Source organism: Rattus norvegicus, chromosome 16 (genome assembly GCF_036323735.1).
Source record: "Rattus norvegicus strain BN/NHsdMcwi chromosome 16, GRCr8, whole genome shotgun sequence".
Taxonomy (NCBI): Eukaryota; Metazoa; Chordata; class Mammalia; order Rodentia; family Muridae; genus Rattus; species Rattus norvegicus.
The window spans coordinates 10,971,171-10,991,772 of NC_086034.1; positions in this window are offsets into that span (position 1 = coordinate 10,971,171).

Below are 20,602 nucleotides of genomic sequence, written 5' to 3' on the forward strand. Positions count from 1 at the left end.
ACTTAAATATACTGTTCTTTTATCAGCAAATAAAGATAATTTGACTTTTCCATTTCCAATTTGTATCCCTTTTATCTCCTTCAGTTGTCTTACTGTTCAGCTAATACTTCAAGGAGTATGTTAAATGGGTATGAGAAGATTGGACAACCTTGTTTTGTTCCTGATCTTATGGAATTGCTTTGAGTTTCTCTCCATTAAAGTTGATATTGACCTTGGGCTTGCCGTTATCTGCTTTTAATATGTTGAGGCATATCCCTTGTCTCCATAAATCTTTCTAGGACTTTTACCATGAAGGCACTGGATTTTGTCCATGGTATTTTAAGCATTTGATGATATGAACATGTGTTTTTTTATCCTTCAGCTTGTTTATATGGTGGGTCTTTTTACCATTATTATTATTAATTATTTTATTGATTTACATTCCAAAGGTTGCCCCACTTCCTGGGCCCCCTTTTATGACCTCTTCACCCCATCCAACTTTCCCTTTGCTTCTGAGAGGTTGCTCCTCCACCCATCCACCCACTTACTCCCACCTCACCCTACTAGTACCTCCCTTTCCTAGGACATTAACTTTGTACATAATTGAGCAGATACTTTCCCAGTGAGGCCAGACAAGGCAGTCCTTTGCTACATACATAGCACAGACCAAGAAACAGCCCAGGTATGCTCTTTGGTTGGTGGCTTAGGCTCTGGGAGTTCTAAGGGGTCCAGGTTAGTTGACACTGTTGTTCTTCCTATGGGGTTGCAATCTCTTTCACCTCCTTCAGTCTTTATCCTAACTGCTCCAAGGGGTTCCTGACCTCAGTCCAATGCTTGGCTGTGTCTGCATCAGTCTCAGTCAGCTGCTGGTAGAGCTGCTCAGAAGATTGCCATGCTAGGCTCCTATCCATAAGCACAACATGGCATCAGAGTTTGGTGCATGTGCATGGAATCGATCCCAAGTTGGGCCAGTCTTTGGATGGCCTTTCATTCCGTCTCTGCACCATTTCTTCCCCTGCATTTTCTTTAGACAGGAAAAATTCTGGGTCAACAATTTTGAGGATGGGTCTATCTACAGGAGATGGTCTCTTTAGGTTCCACCTCCTCACTGTTAGGCATTTCAGCTAATGTCATCTCCATTGGGTCCTGGGAGTTTCTCACATCCCTGGTGTCCAGGACTTTCTAGAGGTTCCCCCCACATCCCACTACACACTGCTGCATATTTCTATTCATTCTCCTGGGCCTCTGGGTTTCTCTCCTGCCCCCCTTTTTTCCCCTGCCCCTCTTCTTCCCAGTTCCCTCATTCCCTCCTCTGATCACTTTGCTCCCCCTTCTAAGTGCAACTGAAGTACTCACACTTGGGCCTTCTTTCTTGTTAAGCTTCATATGGTCTGTGAGTTGTATCATGGGTATTCTGACGTTTTGGGCTAATCTCCACTTATCAGTGAGTACTTACCATGTATGTCCTTTTGGGTCTTAGATATCTCACTCAGGATAATGTTTTCTAGTTCCATCTATTTGCCTGTAAAATTCATGATGTCCTCGATTTTAATAGCTGAGTAGTATACAAAGAATCAACAAAACCAAGAGCTGGTTCTTCAGGAAAATCAACAAGATTAAAAACCCTTAGCAAAACTAACCAAAGGGCACAGAGACAGTATCCAAATTGAGAGAATGAGAAATGAAAAGGGAAATATAACAACAGAAACTGTGGAAATTCAAAAAATCATCAGATCTTACTATAAAAGCCTATCATCAACAAAACTGGAAAAATCTAGATGAAATGGATGATTTTCTAGATAGATCCCACATAGCAAAGTTAAATCAAGATCATGGAAACTATCTAAACAGTCTCATAACCTCTAAGGAAATAGAAGCGGTCATTAAAAGTCTCCCAATAAAGAAAAGCTCAGGGCCATATGGTTTTAGTGCAGAATTCTACCAGACCTTCAAAGATGATCTAATACCAATACTCCTCAAACTATTCCACAAGATAAAAACAGAAGGAGAATTACCTAATTCATTTTATGAAGCCACAATTACTCTGATACCTAAATCATAAAAAGACCCAAGAAAGAAAGAAAACTTCAGACCAATTTTGCTTTTGAATACCAATGCAAAATACTCAATAATTCTCATAACCAAATCTAAGAACACATCAAAAAGATCATTCACCACTGTCAAGTAGGCTTCATTCTAGGGTTTTAGGGGTGATTCAATATATGAAAATCCATCAATGCAATCCACTACATAAACAAATTCAAAAAAAATCACAAGATATTCTCATTAGATGCTGAAAAAAACTTTAACAAAATCCAACACCCCTTCATGTTAAGAGTCTTGGAGAGATCAGGAATTCAAGGCTCATAACTAAACATAATAAAAAGAAATATAGTGGATATTATTTTTTGAGTTATATAGGGGTAGGTCTGATGCTGTCCTGTTCCCCAATTGATTTTTGATCTGTCAGTAAAGCAACAATGGTCCAGTTGCTGGGCAGAAAGAATAGATAAGACTTCTGGTTCCCTGGAGGGAAGGAGGAAGATGCAAGGGAGGAGAAGACAGGAAAGTTTGCTAGGCTTCTGATGGAGAAAAGTTGACCAGCTATATGAGATCTTGATATGGAGAGGCCACACCGGCTGCTCCTACAGGTGGGTGGTTGGGGGAATTATTGAACAAATAAGTTTAGGGAAGATAAGAAGTGTAGAGATAAGAATATTGATAAGGACACATATTTCCAGGTGGGAGACAGTAGTTCCCAGAAATTGTGTCCAAAGGCAAGTTGAAAATGAGCAACCTGTGTGTGTGTGTGTGTGTGTGTGTGTGTGTGTGTGTGTGTGTGTGTGTGTTTTATTCTTGGAGTCAAGGAAAGCCGAGTGAGGGTTACTAGCATGGCCCATTCCCAGAACATTGATGGGGTAGCAAAGCTACACACAAAAGAGCTGCATATGTTGACTCTCTTCTGCATCTCTGGGATAAAGCTTATTTGATCATGGTAGATGATCTTTTTGATTCTTGGATTCAGTTTGCAAGTATTTTACTGAGTATTTTATACCTATTTTTATAAGGGAAATTGATCCAAGACTTAAGAATAGGGAAAGGCTAGGAGTGGTAGAGGGGCTTGACAAAAAGAGAGGAAAACAGGTTTTCTAACAGGATATACTTAATCCTCTGGGAATGGTAGAGGAGTATGAAGAGAGTCCATAGCAGAAGGTTTCCTAAAGATCTAGAGGGATAGGACTGGAGGATTGAACTTGTAGGAGTAGAAGGAGCTGTGAAGATGTGCTGCTAGCCTACTTACTTCCATGGTCAGAGTAGTTTATGGGTTCCCAGAGAGTGCTTGCTGGATTTGGGAGCTGGGATGAAGCAAAACTTGGAAATGGTAGGTTAGGAGGGGAAGCATTGTGGAATGTACTAAAGATGAGGCAGAGGACTGGGGAGAGGGGGAGATGCTCCTACCGGTGATCAGGGTGTGTGTGGTGTGAGCAGAGGTGTGGATTGGGCTTAGAAGAATAGGAGAGGTAAAGATCTGTAGTTATTCTACCTGCTCCTGTGGTGGTGGTGGTGTGTGTAGCGGGGAGCCTGCTGGAGTTAGAGGCTAGAATAAAGCAAGGGATGGAAGGAGGGAGGCTAAGAGTAGAAGATCTGTGGGATCCACTTGACATTGCGGGGAGAAAGGGAAGCTATAGGAGGCATTATATTTTTGAGCTGAAGGTAAAACTAGGGCATTTGATTTGGAGGAGGAGAGGTAAAGGTCTGTAGTTAGCCTACCTGTTCCCTGGCCAGAGTGATTTATGAGCTCCCAGGGCATCTTTGCTAGGGTTGAGTCATGAGAGCTTAGGAGAGATCTGTGTGGTCCATTGGAGATGGGGAAGGGTTCTCAGCATGTGGTCTGTTGTAGAGTTAGGGAAGAGACTCTGGAATCAGATTTGGTGAAAGTAGATGTAAAGATCTAGAGTTAGTCTATTCATTTCCCTGACCAGAGAGGCCTGTGGGCTCACAGCCCCAGTGAGTGCCTACTGGAGTTGGGAAATGGGAAAAAGCAGAATTGACATTGATCTTTTGCACTTCAACTTTGTTGAGACTGTGATAGATTATGGGAACCTTTGAAGTTGGACTAAATGCATTATACATTATGTTATGACTAGAAGCCTAAGGGGTTAGGAGTGGAATATGATGGTTTGAGTAAGTCTATCCCCATAAATTCACATGTTTGAATGCTTGTTTATAGAGAGTGTCATTATTAGGATGGTAGCCTTATTAGAGGAGGTGTGGCCCTACTGAAGAAAGTGTTTCATTTTGGGGGATGGGCTTTGAGGTCTCCTTAGCTTAATTATGCACAGTGTGAAGTGAAAGTCTCCTCCTGTCTGCCTTCAATCAAGATACAGCACTCTCAGCAGCTCCCCCAGTACTAAGTCTTCCTGCAAGATGCCATGCTTCTCACCACGATGGTAATGGATCGAACCTCTGAAATTGTAAGCCAGCCACAACTAAATGTTTCCCTTGGTCATGGTGTCTTTTCACAGCAATGGAATCCTAAGACAGTTCTCCATGGGCCAAACATTCAAACACCCGAGTATGGAGGCCATAGTTATATAAACCACTATGGCTACATAGTAAGTTCTAGATCAGTTTAAGCTACATAATGAAACCTTCCGAGACAAATAAATAAGTAAATTCAAGGAAGGAAAAGGAGGGGAAAGAAAGGATAGAAGAAAAGGAAGAAGGTAATGAGTGAGCTTTGCCGTTGAAGTTGAACACTCTGGTTTCACTTGGGTAGGCCCTAGCTATGAATTTCAAGCAAGTTTCTATAGATTGTAGGCTCAGTGATATACAAGGTTGCTCACTGCCAGATCTAGCATGGCCTTGGTGGGGTCAGAATGACAGGGTTTCTGTCTCTGGGACAGGACCAGTGGACACAGGCCTTCATGAGTGTCAATGCTGCCATGGGCATAAGGCTTGTTTGTATAATAATGTACATATTTTCATGTCCCTCCAAGGAATGTCCTTCCTGCTAATGATAATGACTCCAGCACAAATCCAAGAGGCAAAGGGGTGGCTAATGTTTTAGCAAAATGGTAAATGCTGGGACCTTGAGGACAGCCTGTAAGGCTGTAGAAAAGAACTCTAAAAACATGGGTCAATATATGTGGGTCAACTATGAAAAATATAAGGCTGCAATATGAATTGTGAGGAGCTTCTTGAATCTAAAAGACCAGAGATAGCTACACTGTGAGCAAGCTTGTCAGGAAGATACAAAGGCAGGTGACCTTAGTTCAAGGTCAGCCTGGGACACATGGAGTCCAGGCCCAGGTATGGTAGAAATGGTAATTTCAGGACTGAGCTAGCTTATTCCCTGCACAGAGGCAGGAAGATCTCTGAATTCTTTTGCAATGTTAAAAGAAAATGTGTGCTGGTTGTTTCCTAATAATTAAGGGGATGGGAGTCACAGGATGCTTATTCTTAGACAATCACAAGAGAACCTGGAATAAATAACTGAATTGATATGTAAATAAAAACAGCTTTTGGTCTGTATGAGGTGAACAAGCAGAAAGTGATAGCTGTTCTTTTTTAGAACTTTCCTCTAATGAAAGTTGAGGAGTCTGGAGATCTCTGGAAAGTGAAAACACTTCTTCATGAATTTTTTTTTTCTAACAGGATTTCTTGGTCAGAAACCCCAAGACTTACTTAGAGAGCTGACACAGCTCTTTTAGAATGTTTTCTAGCAGCTACCTAGAGAAGGCTCTTTGAAGAACACAGCTCTTCTAGCATTTTCGGACTTTCTGATTTTGATTGGAAAACCCAAGAATTACTTTTCTCCAAACTGTTTACACACCCAATAAAATCAAACTCTTGCCCATGCAGCTTAAAAATGAGACTAAGTGCTGCCACTCAAGCTTAACTGGTCATGCTTGTCTGAAGTTGTCCCTCTCTGTAGCGTTCTGGGAACAGTAAGTCCATCGGTTTTAAGAGCCTCTAAATGAGCACTTCTCTTCTGTACTCGATTTGAGGTTCTGTGGATGTAGGCTCCATGCTTGCTGGAGCCTTTGAATCTGTACCTCAGTCTGAGGTTAAGAGAGCTATGGTGGAGAAAACAGGATAGTTGCCTTACAGCCCTAGGTGAAAGGCTTCTACCAATTGACACTTGTTACTGCTTAGGGCTGGGCACTAGAAGGTAAGAAGAAAGGAACCAAGAACCAAAATACAGAGGGCATCCACATTTCCTTCAAGATTTAAGATTCATCATTGTATCTGCCAAGGCCAAAATTAGAGCCCTTCTTGTTTCTCTCAGTGTATGCTCATGGCATCATCTAAGTCCAAGTTTAAACTGAATTCACTCCAGGACTACTGGAGAAAAATAACACCACACAAATGTGACACCGTCTGGTAGAATTTTGAATTTTGGCCTTTTTCCCCCCAAACCTTGCTTCTGTTTGTTGCTTACTATCTTAAAATAGTTTCTCCATATTATTTCATGACTACAAAGTTAACAAAAGCATATATATATACACACACATATATACATATAAATCTCAGAAGCATAATATATTAAATATATGCTTATATATGAATATGTATGCATTCACTGAAATGTTATTCTTTTTCATTTACAGAATGTTTTATGTTAAACTAATTCAAGACTGACCGAAACTGCCAGACCAATCCAGACTATTTCTGTGTTACTTCCCACCAACAAAAATACCTTATACACTAGGATACATTTTTAAAGCGAGGAAATTGATACTGTACAATATTATCAGTTAAGCTTTTGTTTTGTTTTGTTAGTTCTTCAAGGTCTTGCGGTAGTGATGGTGGTTGTGGAGTACTTGGTGCTAGAGTAGAATGGAATCTCACCAAGAGTATCCATTTGCATCAACACCCTAACAACTGATTTATAAACTCTTCCACTGTTGCACAGAAAGTACCTAGTATTGATTTTCTATAGCCACGACTCCCCCTAGTCCTAACTGCTGGCAATACTGATCTGGTCTCCATCACTATAATTTTGTCATTCTAAAGTTGTTCTATAAATGAAATGATATAGTATAGCCATCTTGTTTTAAAGGAACCCAATTTTGGGTCCCCTAGTATGTGTTTTGTTGCTGAAGGGCATTCAGACATCCGGTAATATTCCTTTTACTGGAACAAAAACTATACGATACTTCCCTATTTATTGAGGAGAGTCTGTTAAAAATCACACAGCCTGTTATTCCATTATTGTCCATTTCTGAGTGCCCAATTGCTGGTCTGCTGGGCTCAGAGTGAAACCGGCTTCCCTTGGACATAATGCACCTGAGTTGTGGCTTCAAATCACGAAGTATGACAAAGAGACAGTGCATGACTTGTCCTTAGCTCCAGTGTGGCCCCTTCTGCCTCAAAGTGACTGGTGACTGTGAGGGCTCAAGAATAAGATCCAGGCAGAGCACGTTGGAGCTGGGCAGAAAAGGACACATTTAAACATTCCTATATTCCCTGTGGCTTTGTCAACAAAATATTTCAATCCCTGATGAATCTCTCTGTGCTCCCAGATTTATTTTTAGATGCAGTGCAACAGATTGTTTCTTTGTTTGCTTTTCTATCTGCTTGTGGTTATTTCTTCCTCCTGAGTGGTTCATCACAACAGCTGTCATATAGTAATCATCTGGCAGTATATTATTATTTATTATGTTTTCACTTTCATAAAGAATCATAAAGCTTATCAGGTGCCTATAAAGACACCAGCCACTGACTGCCAAGCATACAGTTATACTCAGACACCTATTTTCTCAGGGCTTGGAGATACTGGCCCCAAAACCAAGGCAGCCACTGATGGGCCATGGTCCATTACTTTCAGCTCCCTTGAAGTCTGGGAAATGGATACAGATCTCAGAAGGCTGCTTGTTGAAAAAGACACAGAGAAGGACGTCAACAAAGTTTCTTTTTTATGACATGAACTACCCTTTAGGTGCTCTTCTCCTCACTGTTTTTTTTTCCAGAACTGAGATGCTGTGATTATAAGAGATAATAGGGAATGAACCAGAAAGATCAATTACATGTATTTATTGATTTGCTTTGTGTCAACATTAGTCTTGGAACCCAGGGATGGTAAACTACACCTCTCAATATATTATAGAAAAAACAGCAGAGTTGAAAACAAAACAGAGAGCTGACAGACAAGTACGATGTGGTGTTTAAAGCTGAGCAGTAAGGCTAGGTAAGGAGGACCAGCTTGAAGGGCTCAGCAGTTTTGATGGCTTGCTCAGGAAAAAGTGTGTCAAGAAGATTCCTTTGAGAAGAACGCTTGATGAACAGAGCACAAGAACTGTAGGAATATCGTGGGGCAGGAGGAACTTTGAGCAAGAGGGAACTCTTCATACCAAAGTCCTACTGTTTGGTAGGCAGAGAGACTGATTCCATCAGTGGGACTGCAGCCCAGGGGAAAGGAAGACAGTAAAGACGAGGTTGGAGCAAGAGTCATAGGTAGAGGTGGATTTGATTGAGGCATGATGGTGAGCCAATGAAGAACTGGAGTAACTGAACTGCCTGATCACCTTTATGACATAAAATATCCTTTAGGTGCATTGTAATGTGCAGATAGACTGGGGTGGATCTGTAGTATGATAAGCATTTGGCTAATATATCTAAGGTGTTTTGTAGCTGTACCAAAATCATGGGATAAGAACAATAGTATCCACGTGCTACAGAGTCTGGAGCCAAGGGCTGGGAGATGGTACCATTGGTTAATCAAAAAAGTCCTCACAAGTATGAAGACTGTGTTTGGCTCCCTGGTACACACATAGAAAGGTAAATGTGGCAACATGCATCTGTAACCCTGGGCGCAGGTGTGGGAGTGGCAGAAACATGCAAGTCCCTGGAGATTATGGACTTCCCAGGTGAGACATGTCTGCAAATTAAGGTTTGAAACCGTGTCTCAAGAAGTAAGGTGGAAAGTGATAGAGGAAGATACTTAGTGTTGACCTCTGGCCTCCACATACAGGTGTGTGCATATACGTGCATTTACGTACAGTTATACCCGCATGAACCCATGTATACATCATACATACACATACACAAAATAAGGTGGATATTCATAGAGGGAGATCTCAACATTAACTTTTCCACATGGATATGCACACACACATATCCAGACCCTTGTGTCCACACGTGAACATGGGCACACTTGTACAATACACACTCCCACTGCTGATAGTCAGTCAGGAAATCATCCCTCAGTTCCTTATGCAATGAACAGGAACAGACATTTGAACCACTTCTCTCCAGATCTCTCATTTCATCCTCTGAACAAGGTGAGCCTGAGGGTGCACAGCTTGTTTGGGAGACCATGAAAGTCCTCGTTGCTATGTCTCAATCTCTTTCTTTCTGGGGGCAATAGTGACCAGTTCCTCGCACTCTGGTGCTTACTTTCCAGCAACCAAATTGTTCCATACCTCTAACAACCAGCTCCTTCCAGGATGGCATTCGGAGCACATCTCTGTGGTGATGGTAGCCTGACCCTTGGTAAAAGTTTTCTCCCCCTTTTGGATTCTGCTTCTTTTTTTCCGTTTTTTTTTTTTTTTTTTTTGAGCTGGGACCGAACCCAGGGCCTTGCGCTTGCTAGGCAAGCACTCTACCACTGAGCTAAATCCCCAACCCTGGATTCTGCTTCTTAAGACTATGTCCCCCTTCCCCTAACACCCCAGTGCCCAGTGTGGTCTTCTCACGTGTTAGGTCACAGTTTTGGCTTCTAAATTGGAGAAAACTTGCCACGTGTGAACTATTGTTGCAGCAGCATTTATATGGAGTTTCTTCCTTGGACTAGGAACCACTTCGACTATTCCTTCCATAACTACAATGCTTATCAGGAGGGAGGGTAACACTCCAAATCCTGCAATGGCAAGAACTTTCTGACTCTGTCAGTAAAATGGTAGATCTTCTGGATTCGGTAAAATTGTGACAAGGCCACTAAGTCCTTCTCTCTCTCTCTCTCTCTCTCTCTCCAGATCCCACTATACACAGCTTTTTAGGGGTGTTTTCCATTTTTCTCCTCTGTAAAATGGGACTACTGCTGGTGATGCTCATTCCTGGAGAACAGCCCAGTCCAGCTATTCTGGCTGCTTTCTCCAGGCACAGCCTAGGATTCTGCAGAAGGCTTTCACTGCTGCCTGGGGTTGGCCCTCCTGGCCCTGCTCCTCTTGTAATGCGCAATGGGTTCAAGTTTTCTCAGGGCTCTGTATAGACAGTTTTGTCTGGAGGGATGTTGTTCCTTCTTGCTGGATGCAGAGTCCTGCCTTTACCTTTCTGTCTTTCATTCTGAACTCAGAATAACATTTCCCAACCGTCCCCATCAGAGTCCCTTTTCCTGGCATCCGTAGGTACTGCCAGAGAAGATTTTGTCAAGTTTACTTTCCAAAACTTGTTCAGGAGGGAGTGCTCATCTGTCCATGCTGTGTCAGCCAACTGGTTGCCCTTCTGGAGAGACACTCCTGCCTCTTTATTTTCCCTTGGATGAAAAGTATGGCATAATTTAGAAATTCCTCAAGCTTGTTTTTCACTCTTGATAGCAACTGGGACCTAATGAAAACTTTTCTATTTTTATTACCTATTAATCCTCCTAATGGAATTAATAGGAAGAAAATCAGTTAGGCTTCAGTGCTCAAAACACTATCTTTCCCAAAATCCTAAGCAAGATCAGATTTCATTATGTATTTTAAATGACAGGAAGCTCATGTACCCCCAAGGTAAACCTTGCTATTTCTACAGTAAATCTTCCTGTTAGAATGCCTCCACCTTCTCCAGCAGGCTCAGGAGAACTTGAATTTGCACAAAGCAATGGAAGAGGCCCTTGGAGGTAGCCTTTACTCTGAGCAAACTCTAGGGTGTCACATGACTGGCATTAGAAACTGTCTGCCTTAGGCCCAGTTCTGACAAGCTGATCATCCTGCAGGGCCTGGTTCTGCTCCTTGTGTCTAGAAGCATCTGCCTGTGTGCCCATTCACTTCTGTGGACCTTGCAAGGCACATTTTTGTGGAGACAGTAGTGGGACTCGTCCTGTGCTTTGGTGTCTTTCATTCCCACACCACGGCATAAGCTGAGCACTCAGTCTCTCCTGAAAAATGAATGAGCAAAACGAGGAAAGACAGCCTGCTTTTTTTTTTATACCCAGTGCTTTGAGATGGCTTTGTCTGCTAGCATATAGATTGTAATGAATTATTCAGCTATAGCTATGACTCACTGGGGCATATATTTAAATATGAATACATGATTAATATAAATTTGTAAATCAGTGGGAAAAAAGAAATATCTAGTTCTAACAAAGAACTTTCTAGCCTGTCAGCTTTTACAGTGACTTCATCAGTAGACAGAGAAAGCTTGCCTCAGTCAATGAAGATTATCGAGTTCACCTCCTTCAACCTTCTGAAAGTTTGTTGCAATTAGCTAATCATAAAAAAGGTTAAACAAGAGTGAGAGGACACACAGCTTTATTACAGGCATGGAGGCATAGACATACTATGGTTACCCATTGGCCGAATTCATTCTGTGGTTTATATAAAAAGCCCATTCCAATGAAATAGAAAAGAGTGGGAAATGCAGATAAATATCCAGAGAATAATATATACTATAGTGCTATTCAGTGGACTTGAACACTATGTGAAGGGCTGGGCCAAAGGTGCCTGGGTCTATTGGGTGTACAGCTGAATGCAGATCATTGCCTTTGGAATACTGACTGAGATTGAACATTGAAATGGAAGACACGGGGTTGGGCATTTAGCTCAGTGGTAGAGTGCTTGCCTAGCAAGCACAAGACCCTGGGTTTGGTCCTCAGCTTGGGGGTGGGGGTGGGGGTGGGGAAGGAAGACTCTGGTAGGTAACAAAAAGCTATCCAGGCATAGTGACAGATTTTATTCTTTCACAAGAAGATAGGAGTTTAGTTAAAAAGAAAACTCCAGAAAGAAGCCAGAAATTACTATTTTTTCACTTGGCGAGTATAGCTTCAAAGCAGACAAAGAGATAGTGTTAAACAGTTGATCATTACTTTTCGGGGAGAAACCATTAGCATTTTCAGGGGAAAGGTGCTTTCTGTTTAAATGACTTACTCAAAATAAGTTTTCCTGTTCTTTCTTTCCCCTCTCTTTCTTGTTCCTTCTTCTCTCTCCTCACCTCCCACTTCCCTCTTTCCCCCTTTCCTTCTCTTCTCTCTTTCTTCTTCATCTTTGTCTTCCCTCCAGAGAACCTTGCAAGGAAACAGTTCAGATAACACAGTCACTCAGTCCAGAGGTGTTCTGTCTATGTTGTTTTAAACACGGAATATATTGCCTATAACTAAGGATGTTTAGAAATGTGCTTACTTTTGGTGTTGATGAGTCTTTCCTACACAACTGAGTATACTTTTACCTCACAAAACTTCCTACTATATCAGTCAATATTCTATTGCTATGATGAGATACCATGACTACAGTAACTCTTGTAAAAGGCAGCATTTAACTGGGGCTTGTTTTATTAGTTATTATTGTTATGGTAGGGAGCATGGCAGCACTCAGGCAGATATGGTGCTTGGGAGTAGCCAAAGATTCTACATCTGGATCACAAGTGGCAGACAAAGAGACACTGGACTTGACTTGATGTGAAATTTAAAGCCTACACCCATTAAAATACTTCCTTCTATAAAGCCACACCTACTCCAACAAGGCCACACTTCCTAATCCCTGTGAACTAGAGCCATCTATTAATAACCTAGCATTCAAATAGTTGAGCTTTCAGCGGCCATTACTAATGAAACTACCACAACTATGTTCTTTGTTCTTAGAGGAGCTTGCTTTGAGAATTCTCTCTAGCAACTGCTTGCTCATTGCAAATACTAAACATTTTTTCATTGTTTTTCTCCTAGTTGTGTTTATGGGCTCTTGTTAAGGATGAGCCTCATCTTGGAGAGTGGTTCTGAGGAACAGGGTTTCTGGGAGCAGCAAAAACAAACAACTGAAAGTTATATTGTGGGTCCCAGCTGGTGGCTTGTGTTCTGTTGAGGTGAATTTTCAGAGTGCTCTCCATGCATGTTCTGGTCTGCTCTAGAGAGCTTTTTTTCTTGCTATTCTAAAAACTCTGAGACAGCTAGCTTTCTGCTTGAGACAGCTCTCTCTGCTAGTAAACATTCTAAAAGCTCTCTGAATAGCTCATAGGTTTTCTTGAAGGACCCTAGGGGCTTTCATCAGCCTTACACCTACCACCTCAGGTTGAGACTAGGCCAAGTACTAGCTTCCCGCCTCCGGTCAAAGCTAGGCCAAGTTCCATTCTCTTCCACGGTTCTCAGGAGGAGCAGGAACATTCTTGGAAAAACTCAGAATGTACTGACTTATAGTCACCGGACCCCCTGGTCCCAGATAGAGTTCAAATGCATGTCATATGCTTGCTAGGCAATAGATTCAAAGGTCAATATACTTAGCCAATACGTTTCAACTGTATACTTTGCTAATGTAACATGTACTACTAAAACGTATAAAAACTGCTTGTTATAGCCATTCAGGGTCATCTTCTAGTCACTCGCCTTGAGGGGCTGATTGAGGGTGGACCCCAATGCATCAGAAAAATAAACCTCTTGTGTTTTCATCGAACTCCGATCTTGTGTCTCACTTGGGAGGTCTCTCAGTAGTTAGTTAAGACTCACTTTGAGCCTTACATTCTGACTGAAGTCCCAAAGACTGCTATAAATTTTAAAAAATTTTTTTGAGCTCTGACCAAGTCAAATTCTTGTTAGGAAGATTCTAAAAGTAATTCTTTGGTTTTCCTATCAAAATCAGAAAAACAGAAAAATTTTTAAAGGACATGTGTTTATTCTTCAGACAGCCTTCTCTGGATAGCTGCTAGAAAACATTCTGAAAGAACTGTGCCAGCTCTCTAACTAATTCCTGGGATTTCTGACCTTGTTAGAAAAAATGCTAAAAGAATTATGAAACATTCTAAAAGAACTGTGTTCAATCTCCATGGATTTTCCAACTAAAATAAAAAAATCCTGTTAGAAAAAATTCTCGAAGAGCTGTGTTTGCTCTCCAGAGATCTCCAGACCACTTAGCTCTCAGTAGAGAAAAATTCTTAAGAATGGCTATTACTTGCTGCTAGCTGCTCATCTCATTCAGGCCAAAAGTTCAGTTTTTATTTACATATCAATTTAGTTATTTATTCCAGGTAACCTTTTGACTATCCTAAGAATCAGCTTCCCATGACTCCAACCCCTTAATTCTTAGGAGACAGCAAGCATACACTTTCTTATAACATTGCAAAAAGAATTCAGAGATCTGACTGCCTTTTTAAACTTGGCTGGGTGGAACCATGTCCTGAGATTAACATTCCAATCATACCTGAACCTAAATTTGCTCTGTTCCAAGCTGATCTTGAACTAAGGAATCTGCCTGCATTCATATCTACCTATCTTTTATCTTTCTGACCAGCTGGCTCATGGTTTATCTTCTTCTGTGTTTTTAGGTCTATGACGTTATACAATTCATATTGCATCCTTATATTTTTGCATAGTTGCCAAATTATATAGTTTTGAACTCATGTTTTCTAGAGTTTTTTCCACAGCCTTAAAGGCTCTCCTGAAGCTCCCAGCATTTACCATTTTGCTAAAGACATACCCCACCCCCCACTCCCACTCCTGGACTTCTGTTACTTTTAGTTTTCATGGAATCATTAATGGGGAGGACATTCCTTTGAGGAATATGAAAACATGTACATTGTAATATAAACAAGCCTTAGGCCTATAGCAGCCATGGACACTCATGGAGGCCCACGTCTGCTGGCACCGTCCTAGGAGCAGAAATCATGTCATTCTGTCCCTAACAAGGCCATGCTGGGCTAGAAAGGCTTTGCACTCATTACAGAACAAACCCACTCTATATTCAGTTACCACATTTTGGAAAAGCTCTTTTCAGAATTTCTTTATTTGAAATAAGCAACTATTAAGTTGCCATATGAGGGGTTTTTGTACTGGATTCTTTCATGTTGTATCTGTATTCTGGCACTGACAGGAGTGCTCTCTTGTGCCTAGAACTGTCTAGCCTGTCTGTGTGTGTTCATCCTAATCCTACCCAGATATTTCAGAACTTGAATTCATCTTAATTGCAGAAAATTCTTATTGTAACTTGAGAAAACAGTTGAGAGATTTCTTCCTTTGTCACTGACACTCTTTGTCTCCTTGTGTCCAATTTCCCAGCTTTTCTTACCTAGACGTGTGTTTTAGTTAGGGTTTTGCTGCTGTCAATGGACACCATGACCAATGCAGATGTTATAAGGGCAAACATTTAATTGGTGTTGGCTTACAGGTTCAGAAGTTCAGTCCATCATCATCAAGGGGGAGCATGGCAGCATCCAGGCAGGCATGGTGCAGAAGGAGCAGATAGTTCTACCTCTTCATCTGAAGGCAGTTAGGAGAAGACTGACTTCTAGGCAACATGAATGAGGGTCTTAAAGTCCATGACCACAGTACACACTGATCCCAACAAAGCCACACCTCCAAATAGTGCCACTCCATGGGCCAAGTATATTTAACTCATGAAAGGATGTATCTTTTTCAAGAGCACTTATGAAAAGGGCCAATGGGAATGGAATACAGAGCGTAGAGCTATTTTCTTTTTCTGTAGAGATCATTAAAGGACAGGACAACACATTTAGTCTGAAGGTTTCAGTAGGTTTTATTTATGATTGTAGAATCGAGCAACACTTCTGTAAAATGACTTTGATGGACTCAGCCTAGGTGATTGGTTATTTTGATAGGAAATGGTAGAGGAAAGCAGAAATAAAGAACAAATGGCAGATCAGTTATTTCCTTATGTTAGGTAAACACAAGGTGAACAGGAAAATGACGGAGGAAGACACAGCCTTCTTGTGAACCTCCACGCCCAATCACCTTGCTGTGATTTGAGGAGTGTCAATGGGTAATTTTTTTCCCGTTAAGATATGGCTGAAGGAGAAAGGAAAGGTATGAAATAGATAGACTCGGTGCACTGAGTTTGAAATAGGGAGGCCTACAATGTGAAGGATGGAAAGTGGTCTTGTCAGTAGCAGCAGGAAACATCAATCCAAGCATCCAGGTCCAACCTGAGTAGTTTTTGCCATGGAGTTCTTCCTGTGTAGCCACGATCTTAACTTATGCTATAAAAAAACTGATTTAGGTCAAGTCAGTGAGGTTGATTGCAAAGAAAAATACATGTTTTAAGTAAAGCATTAAAAGAGAGGCCTTGACCACCTTAATTAACAGTGGCTATGTCTGTATTATTTTTGTGCCATTTGAAGTTACAGTGTCTAAGGAATGTGATGTCTTTAAATTTAAAAGGTTAAATTAAAATGAGTTACTATGTTTTTATCCAAAGATATTTTTTTCTGTAAAAGATAGTATAAAGAGGTTTGCAGGTATATTGTACAGGTTTGTAGATAAGAAAGAACTTACAGATAAGATAAAATACAGGGTTAAAATGGTCAAGAGAATTCTTACTACACACAGGTCACAAAAATGTTAAAATTCAACTTTTGACTATAATCATGGTTTCAATCTTGTTTGTGCACTTTTTTCCCTCTGAAAAATACAGGTTTACAGATAAAAAGAGCCAATGAGTACAGTTCACTAATAGTTTTAACAATCTTGTTTGAGATATATCTTAGAATAGGAAGTAATATCTCTGTGCAGGTTATCAGTACAACAGTGTGTGTGTACATACACATGCACTGTATGTATATAAGCCAGATACTAACCTTGAGTGTCTTCCTAAGGAGTCATCTACCTATATATTCTAAGTATATTTAAGGAGCCATCCACAAATATATGTAAACATATATTTAAATATATACATATAAATTTTAAGAGGTAGTGACTCTACCTATGTATATGTATACCTGTATGTAAATATATTACCAATATATTTTAAAATATATATCATATATATCTTTCATATGTATAAATTCATATATATATAAATTTAAATGAAAATATATCCCATTTATTTGGGCATGGGAGGGATTTGGGCATGCCACACACATATGTAATGGTAACAGGACGTTAGAAAGAGGTCAGTTCTTTCCTTCCATCATATGGGTTCTGGTGATAGAATCAGATCTTTAGGCTTGGTGACAAGACTTCTTACCCACTAAGCCATCTCACTAGTACTACCTGATTTTCTGAAGCAAGTTCTCTCACAGAGACATGGAATTTGCCCTTTGGGCAAAGCTCGCTGACCAGCAAGCCCCAGGCATCCATCCTGGCCATACCTTATTTGAGGTGAGTTCTTTTGAATGCGATGTTTGACATGCAGAAATATGAGCTATAAAATTTTGTTTTATGCTGTTAAGTATAGGAATTTATTACAGCACCAGTAGAAAAGTAATATGTACTTTATCATGTGCAATTAAATTCTAAACAGAATAGGTAATGGAGACTTTGAATAGCCTACTTTAAAATTGCAGGGTGGACTCATTTGCATCATGAAATGTTTCTTAACATTACAAAAGGATGAAAGGTTCCTTTAAGTAGCACTTATTTAAGTGTTTGTTTGTAGATTGTTACTTGCTTAACAGGGGCAGAAACTAAAAGATGGAGTGCTCCCGGCTATTGCTGATTAAATAGCAATTAGAAATGAAGATAAAGTGTGAGATTGTAGTAATAACATATGGACATTTACACATTCATTTCAAATATTTACATTTTACGCAATTAAACAAAATTTCTAGCATCTCTAGTTTTCTTCAATATATTCATTCCCCTTTTCAACCCGCATCTAAGTCAGGCAAGAAGCTGGGCATCCAAGGACACTAAGCACAAAGAGGAAAGAAGTAACTCTTGTCCTTGAGGTTTGGACAATAGTTTGGAGGCACTAAGTCGTCTTGCCTCCTAATTCTTTCTTATGTAGCTTTTGGAAGCAGAAAATACTATCACCAACTCCCGGGGATGTAGCCTGTTATCACATCTGATTCTGAGAGGGTTCCAAGTTTGGTCCTATGTTTCAACTATAAACGTCACAATCCAGATATAGTCACTTTGTTAATCACAACAAAAGGTAAGTAGGTTAGTGAGGTTGTGAAGGAAGGAAGGAAGGGTTCTTGTGTGGGATTGATTGACAGTGACTATCATGAACATTCTTCCAGAACCACAACTTTGAACAAGGGTCAAATGAAAAGCAAAAACTAGAACTTCAAGGACATTTGGTTCATCCCGGCCTGGCACCAACACTCTGGTTACTAATCCCCATGTTGTTGGATTATTGTTTCAAAACATTCGTTGTAATCTTTCTCATTTTTATCTTTGAAAGCTTCTACTAACCTTCATTTTCATGCTCATAGTTCCTATTGAGGCAGAAAAGTAGGTGGAGAAGACCTTATACAAAATGAACAAAATGAGCATATGAGAAAATGAGAATAAACCCCCTGGCAAAGAAGGCTGGAAGCTCAGATATATCAACCATAGGCAACCAGAGCTGGCAGAAGCCACTGGCACAAGCATGGATTTACTGTAGCACCTGAGGGCAACTGACCTGTGACTTGTTATAACACTAAAGTGAATAACCCTAGGTAGATATTTAAGATGCTAATGACACATGCAATGTAGAGGTTGGTATGTAGAACTACATGTAACAGCATGTTTGAGAAATCCTGTGTTGTACCATTGAGGCAGGAAAGCATTACTAGGTGGACAACACAAAAAACCCAATGATGTGACTTAAAGGTCACCTTCTTTCTACACGTGTTATGACTCTCTTCTCCGGCTCACTTCCTCCCCCTAAGGATATCTTTCCTGACCAACTATCCCCGCTCCTGCTACCCACACATTTCTACCCAATGTTTGTTTTAGAATAAAAAAAAATCTCGCTTCTGTAAGTGCCCGCTGAATCTTGATATTCCCCAGTATCAGTGTAGAACATACTTATTGCCGTTGCTTTGTTATGATATTACAAAATAAATATCATTATTATTTGACGAATCTTTCTCTTGCTATTTAGGTTGACATTGGTAAATAAATCAAAGTTCCAAGAGGAGAACCATTTTCTTTTCAAGTTCATGAAACTTGAGTCCCAAACTCACTAGATTTCTGTTACACCAACTGCCTCTTCTGACGTCACAGATGAGACGAGATGAGACTGAAGACAGCCATACGATCAGAAGAGAAGCTGCAGCAGATGTATCTACATGAAGATAATCTGGGGCTCGAACCAGTAGCCACATAATCATTATTTTGACGATTAGGTCACTAAATGCTTTGTCTCCTCCTCCTATATAAGGCAAGAAAATTGGTAGTGGTGTTAAAAATAGTTCTCACCATAGTCTTTATCTACTCAGGATCCAGTTACAATAGTCATCTGGTGTTAGCAGCTTGTTTTAAAAATGTAAAGTAGAACCGAGAAGGACCGTGAGCCAGTTTATTCTGGACTCAAATATGAATGATCTTTGCCTGGGAACATGGGTTCAGATCACCCAGAATATCATGTTCCAATCTGGTAACCAGTTTATGACACTTTCATAGTTACTGATATATATTAAGACACTTATGTTGCATTTGTGGAGACATCAGGTTACAGCAAAGAAAGAAAACTTCTGCTGTAGACTTTAGCCAATCTTTGATAACATTATGAGTTTTGGGGTTGGTTGAAGTCAGTGATCTATTGGCATTCCAAAAGGATTCGCCTTAAAGTTACAATTATCTAAGGTCAAACAGAGGGGTGGGTTATAAATAACTACTAAGGGCTCTAAAAATAGCCCATGGTATATTGACATTAGAACTGCAACATTTCAACTCCCACAATTACTGAAGTTCTAATCAGTCAACCTGTCTTATAAGATTCTTAACTCCAGGTAAGCCTGCTTCTGGAAGCTTCATTACATGTTAGCCTGTTGCCTTGGATTCAGATTTTACCTTTGATATAGAAAACTTTTAAAGTTTATTTTAAACCAATGAGTATTTTTAAAATTTATTTATTTTATATATATGAGTACATTGTCATCAGTGTCTTCAGACACACCAGAAGAGGGCATCGGATCTCATTACAGATGGTTGTGAGCCACCATGTGGTTCATGGGAACTGAACTCAGGACCTCTAGAAGAGCAGTCACTGCTCTTAACCACTGAGCCATCTCTCCAGCCCCCCAATGAATATTTTTTGTTTTGCAAATATTGTGCATGAGTACTCTTCATACAATATCAGTGTGATTGTACAGTTTTTGCAGCATGCTTCTTGATTTAATAATATTGGTCTCCCGTTACAACCATTTCCCACAACTCCCTAGGAAACAATCAGTCATGTACTTATCCATTCTGATTCATTAATTAAAACCTTTTAGGCTAAGCAAAGCATGTGCATATGCCTTTAATCCCAGCACTCAGGAGACAGAGACAGAGGCAGAGGCAGAGAGGCAGATCTCTGTCAATTTGAGGCCAAGGACAGCTTGGTATACATAGAGAATTCACAGACAGCCAGAGCTACAAAATGAAACTCTGTCTAAAACCAAAACCAAAACCCAAACCAAACCCACTAACCAACCAACCTACCAATACATATTTTTTTAAAAAAAATAACTTAAATAAGACTCAGTATTTATCGCAAGATTTCCATATAAAAATAGATACCAAAATTATTTAATAGTTTTGATATTGATTTTGTGTGCAGTGGAA